Below are 6,144 nucleotides of genomic sequence, written 5' to 3' on the forward strand. Positions count from 1 at the left end.
TACTTCTCCAGACTGATGTCAGGGGAGGGGGGGGGGGGGGGGGGGGGGGGGGGGGCGGGACAAAGATAGGATGCAGTCGGAGACAGTTAGACCGGTGGGAGAACTGGGAAGGGGGAGGGGATGGAGGGAGAGGGAAAGCAGGGACTATCTGAAGTTAGAGAAGTCAATGTTCATACCACTGGGGTGTGAGCTGCCCAAGTGTCAGGGGTTATGGGGAGAAGGCAGGAGAATGGGGTTGAGAGTCAAGTCAAGTCAAGTCAATTTTATTTGTATAGCACATTTAAACACAACCCACGTTGACCAAAGTGCTGTATATCAGTGCAGGTACTAAAAAAGAACATACAATAGCACACAAACCTCTCAACACAGACATAAACAGTTCACAGCGCCCCCTCAGAGGGCCTCAAACGTTAGGGAATAGAAGTAGGATAGCAGGAGGGATAGATCAGCCATGATTAAGTGGTGTAGCCTTGATGGGCTGAATGGCCTAATTCTGTTCCTGCCACTTTTGAACGTGTGTTATTTTTTTTCCCCATTGAGTTCAGTAAAGTATTGCCGTACCTAAGCACTATCCTCGATTAATACAGAGTGTGTAGAAATAGCCCACCGAGGCCGAGGGGCCTGCTTTCGCTCTGTATCTCAACGCAGGAACAGCTCCGTGTGAGGATTGTGAACAATGTCCGTGATTAACATGTTGCTAAGTTAATCCCCTCTGCCTGCATGTGATCGCGCACACGGGAAAGGGGGTAACGGTTAGTGCAAGAGAAGACTGGAGCGGCTAGGCTTGTATACACTGGAATTTAGAAGGATGAGAGGGGATCTTATCGAAACGTATAAGATTATTAAGGGGTTGGACACGTTAGAGGCAGGAAATATGTTACCAATGTTGGGGGAATCCAGAACCAGGGGCCCCACAATTTAAGAATAAGGGGTAGGCCGTTTAGAACGGAGATGAGGAAAAACTTTTTCAGTCAGAGAGTTGTGAATCTGTGGAATTCTCTGCCTCAGAAGGCAGTGGAGGCCAATTCTCTGAATGCATTCGAGAGAGAGCTAGATAGAGCTCTTAAGGATAGCGGAGTCAGGGGGTATGGGGAGAAGGCAGGAACGGGGTACTGATTGAGAATGATCAGCCATGATCACATTGAATGGCGGTGCTGGCTCGAAGGGCCGAATGGCCTACTTCTGCACCTATTGTCTAAAGTCCGAACAGAGACAGTCCGAGGGTCTCCAATGAGGTAGATGGTAGCTCAGGACCGCTCTCTAGTTGGTGGTGGTTGGATGGTTACGTTGCCTGATGGCATGAAACTGTCCCAGAGTCTGGAGGTGTGCGTTCTCTCACTTCTGTACCTCTTGCCCGGTGGGGGGAGGGGAGAAGAGGGAGTGACTGGTCCTTGATTATTTTGGTGGCACGGTGGAGTTGCTGCCTCGCAGCGCCGGAGACCCGGGTTCAATCCCAGCCACGGGCGCCGTCTGTACGGAGTTTGTACGTTCTCCCCGTGACCTGCGTGGGTTTTCTCCGAGATCTTCGGTTTCCTCCCACACTCCAAAGACGTGCAGGTTTGTAGGTTAATTGGCTGGGCAAATGTAACAATTGTCCCTAGTGGGTGTAGGATAGTGTTTGTGTGCGGGGATCGCTGGGCGGCGCGGACCGGGTGGGCCGAAGGGCCTGTTTCTGCACTGTATCTCTAAATCAAAAAATAAATACAAATCTTCGGTTTCCTCCCACACTCCAAAGACGTACAGGTTTGTAGTTTAATTGGCTTGGTATGAATGTAAGTTGTCCCTAGTGTGTGTAGGGTAGTGTTCGTGCGTGGGGATCGCTGGTCAGCATGGACTCGGTGGGCCGAAGGGCCTGTTTCTCTAAAACTAAAACAAAACACTCTGCAGGACAAGCAGCATCTCTGGATTGAAGGAATGGGCGACGTTTCGGGTTGAGACCCTTCCTCACGCAGCCAGTTACATTATTTTGCCGTTGCAAACAATATTCTCATTTCCTTCTGCGTGCCTCGTGAAAAGCAGTAGCCTGTTCCTCCATTAAACTGTGATCCCCTCCCATGAAATCCTCAGGCCATCCGAATTTCAGTATGTTTTAGGGTGCGTAACTACATTCTTTAAAAAAGACACAAAGTACTGGAGTGGCCCAATGTAAAGGTCCCACCCCGAAACGTCATCTATCCGTGTTCTTTTTGGTTTAGTTCAGATACAGCGCGGAAACGGGCCCTTCAGCCCACCGAGCCTCTCTGACTCTCTCTCTGTCGCTCTGACTCTTTCTGTCGCTCTCCCTCTTTGTGTGTGTGTGTCTCTCCCTCTCTGTCTCTCCCCCTCTCCCTCTCTCTGTCTCTCCCCCTCTCCCTCTCTCTGTCTCTCCCCCTCTCCCTCTCTCTGTCTCTCCCCCTCTCCCTCTCTCTGTCTCTCCCCCTCTCCCTCTCTCTGTCCCTCTCCCCCTCTCCCTCTCTCTGTCTCTCCCCCTCTCCCTCTCTCTGTCCCTCTCCCCCTCTCTGTCTCTCCCCCTCTCCCTCTCTCTGTCCCTCTCCCCCTCTCCCTCTCTCCCTCCCTCCCTCCCTCCCTCTCTCCCGCTCTCCCCCTCTCCCTCTCTCTGTCCCTCTCCCCCTCTCCCTCTCTCTGTCTCTCCCCCTCTCCCTCTCTCTGTCTCTCCCCCTCTCTCCCTCCTTCCTTCTCTCCCCCTCTCTCCTTCTCTCTTTCTCTCTCTCCCCTCTCCCTCTCCTCACTTTCTCTCCCTCTCCCTCTCTTTCCCTCTCTCCCTCTTACTTTCTCTCTTTCCCTCTCCTCTCTTTCTTTCGCTCTCCTTCTCTCTTTCTCTCCCTCTCTCTCTCTCTCTCTCTCTCTCCCCCTCCCCTCTCTCTCTCTCCCTCTCTCCTCCTCTCTCCCTCTCCCTCTCTCTCTCCGTCTCGCATGGTAGTGCCGATGAATCCTATGTAGCTATAACAATGTTCTTACAAGTGTGTTCGCAAGCACTGTTGATTAATTGAGGGCTTTCACGGACTAAGTGAAAAAAAATCTGGCTTGAGGGACAGATTATATTCCTCACCTTTGTTCTTTGATATTTAATTACTGGATTCCTTTCGAGTTCACCTGTTCTCAAGATTTTCCATTTAGTAATTATTATGAAGCTTTCAATGTTACAAGTTCCCAATTAACCACTTAGTGGTCTGATGGTTGAATGGAAAGAATGGGGTGTATAAAATCATGAGAGGAATAGATCGGGTAGTTGCACAGAGTTTAGAGGTACAGTTTAGAGATACAGCGCAGAAACAGGCCCTTCGGCCCACCGGGTCCGCGCCGACCAGCGATCCCCGCACACTAACACCCACTAAGGACTATTTTTACATTCACACCAAGCCAATTAACCTACAAACCCGCACGTCTTTGGAGTGTGGGAGGAAACCGAAGATCTCGGAGAAAACCCATGCAGGTCACGGGGAGAACGTGCAAACTCCGTACAGACAGCACCCGAGCTCAGGATGGAACCCGGGTCTCCGGCGCTGCATTCGCTGTAAGGCAGCAACTCTACCATTGCTCCACCCTCCCCTGACATCAGTCTGAAGAAGGGTCTCGACCCAAATCGTCACCTGTTCCTCCTTTCTGGAGATGCTGCCCGACCCGCTGAGTTACTCCAGCGTTTTGTGCCTAGGTTGTGTTGCCTGTCCATTTCTCTCCATTGTTGGTCTCGGGCCCATTTGGTTCCCACACTAGTTTGATTCAGCTTCCAGCACCAGCAGAGTCTCGTTTCACCAAGTTAGAATATGTTGGCGATCCAGTTTTTTTTTTTGCTTTTCATTTGCTTACTTTTATCCTGGGGCAGAACAGCACAGCGGTCGGTGGAGCTGAAACCCTTGTTCAATTTTGCAAATGTGTAGTAAAGGTGGCACGGCGGTAGAGTTGCCGCCTCACAGCGCCAGAGACCCGGGTTCCATCCCGACCACTGGCGCTGTCTGTACGGAGTTTGCACGTTCTCCCCGTGACCTGCGTGGGTTTTCACCGGGTGCTCCGGTTTCCTCCTGCACTCCAGGTTTGTAGGTTAACTGGCTTGTTTTAATTATAAACTGTCCCCAGCGTTAGTGCGCGGGGACCGCAGGTCAGCGCGGACGCGGTGGGCCGAAGGGGGGCCCGTTTCCACCCTGTATCTCTAAACTAAACCAAACTCTAACCTGAATACCAATGCAAAAGATAAATCCAGTCCTCAGCACCACCAAGTTCAGTCCATGGTTCCTGGCTGAGGTTAGTGTGGTGTCGAGTTCAAGAGCATGATGGTTGTTGGGCAGAAGCTATTCTTGAACCTGGTGGTCACAGTTCTTAGACCCATCTGCCCACTTCCGATGGCAGGGGAACAAGTTTGTAGGTTCATTGGCTTCTGTAAATTGTCCTTAGTTCTGTTTTGTTTAGAGACTAGACCTAGTGGACCTGTTGGGCCCAAACCTCTCCTGCATTGTTGCAGCACCCTCTCCTCCCCCCTCCCCCTCCCTCCACCTCCCTCCTCCCCTCCCCCTCTCCTCTCCCTCCCTCCCCCTCCCTCCTCCCCTCCACCTCCCTCTCTCCCCCCCCTCCTCCCCTCCAATTCCCTCCCCTCCCCCTCCCTCCACCTCCCTCCCTCCCTCCTCCTCCCTCCATCCCCCCTCCCTCCTCCCCTCCCCCTCCCCTCTCCCTCTCTCCCTCCTCCCCGCCAACTCCCTCCCCCCCTCCCTCCCTCCTCCCCGCCAACTCCCTCCCCCCCTCCCTCCCTCCCCTCCACCTCTTCCCCTCCTCCCCCCCCACTCCATCCCCCTCAACCCCCCCTTATCCTCCCTCCCTCCCTCACTCCCTAGGAGATAGATTTAAATTTTAAAATGTGATTAACTTTAGTCGAGGTATGTAGGTTAATTTGACTGGGTAAATGTAAAAATTGTCCCTAGTGTGTGTAGGATAGTGTTAATGTGCGGGGATCGCTGGGCGGTGTGGACCCGGTGGGCCGAAAAGGCCTGTTTCCGCGCTGTATCTGAAATATGAAAATTAATATAAATAATATCGTGTACCGTTTTGGCTGTAGTTCACAAACAAACAAACAAACGTTTTAGTATGTAGATACAGCAAGAAAACAGGCCCTTCGGCCCCTCCCCTCCCCCCCCCCCCCCCCCAAGTCCGCACCGACCAGCGATCCCCGCACACTAACACTATCCTACACACACACACACACACACACACACACACACACACACACACACACACACACACACACACACACACACACACACACTGGAGACAATTTACACATACACCAAGCCCATTAACCCACAAACCTGCACGTCTTTGGAGCGTGGGAGGAAACCGGAGATCTCGGAGAAAACCCACGCTGGTCACGGGGAGAACGTGCAAACTCCGCACAGACAGCACCCGCAGTCGGGATGGAAAGCGGGGGGTCTCTGGCGCTGTGAGGCGGCAGCTTTACCGCCGTGCTGCTAGTGTGCGGGGGATCGCCGGCCGGCACGGACTCGATGGGCCGAAGGTACAGGGGAAAAAAGAACTGCAGGTGCTGGTTTAAACCGAAGGTGGACACAAAATGCTGGAGTAACTCAGCGGGTCAGGCAGCGTCTCTGGAGAGGAGGGACGGGTGACGTTTTGGGGTCGAGACCCTTGTTCAGACCGATGCCAGGGGAGTGGGGCGGGTTCCATTCTGTCACCTGTTCCTTCTCTCCAGAGATGCTGCCTGACCTGCCTGAGTTACTCCGGCATTTTCCCCGTTCTAAACTCAGGCTGGCTGTGCACCGAACAGGCGGGCAGTAATCGGGGCGCTGTGGGAATGGGGAGCTAGGTTCGGTGAGCCCCGCCGCTCGATGCCGGCTGACATCCCAGCCTTTGCTCAATACCCACCCAGCAGGTTTAACCAGATCGCCCGTGCAGCAACCAGCCGCGGAAAAACACAGGCAATACAGCTATCCCACCACTTCTCCTCGGCTGGTCACGGGAGTTTCGGCAGCTACCACGCTTCGCCCCTCTCCGTAGCGGGAAATTCGTCCGCCCCGCCTGCCGGGAGGTCTGCTCACTGACCTCCGCGGAACATGCTTCCTCAGTTCTTTCCGTGAGTAACAGGTCCTTTTTTTTTTTTTTTTTTTTAAATGATTTGTCGAGAATGCCAAAACGTACGATCTC

Source organism: Rhinoraja longicauda, chromosome 25 (genome assembly GCF_053455715.1).
Source record: "Rhinoraja longicauda isolate Sanriku21f chromosome 25, sRhiLon1.1, whole genome shotgun sequence".
In the NCBI taxonomy this organism is placed as follows: domain Eukaryota; kingdom Metazoa; phylum Chordata; class Chondrichthyes; order Rajiformes; family Arhynchobatidae; genus Rhinoraja; species Rhinoraja longicauda.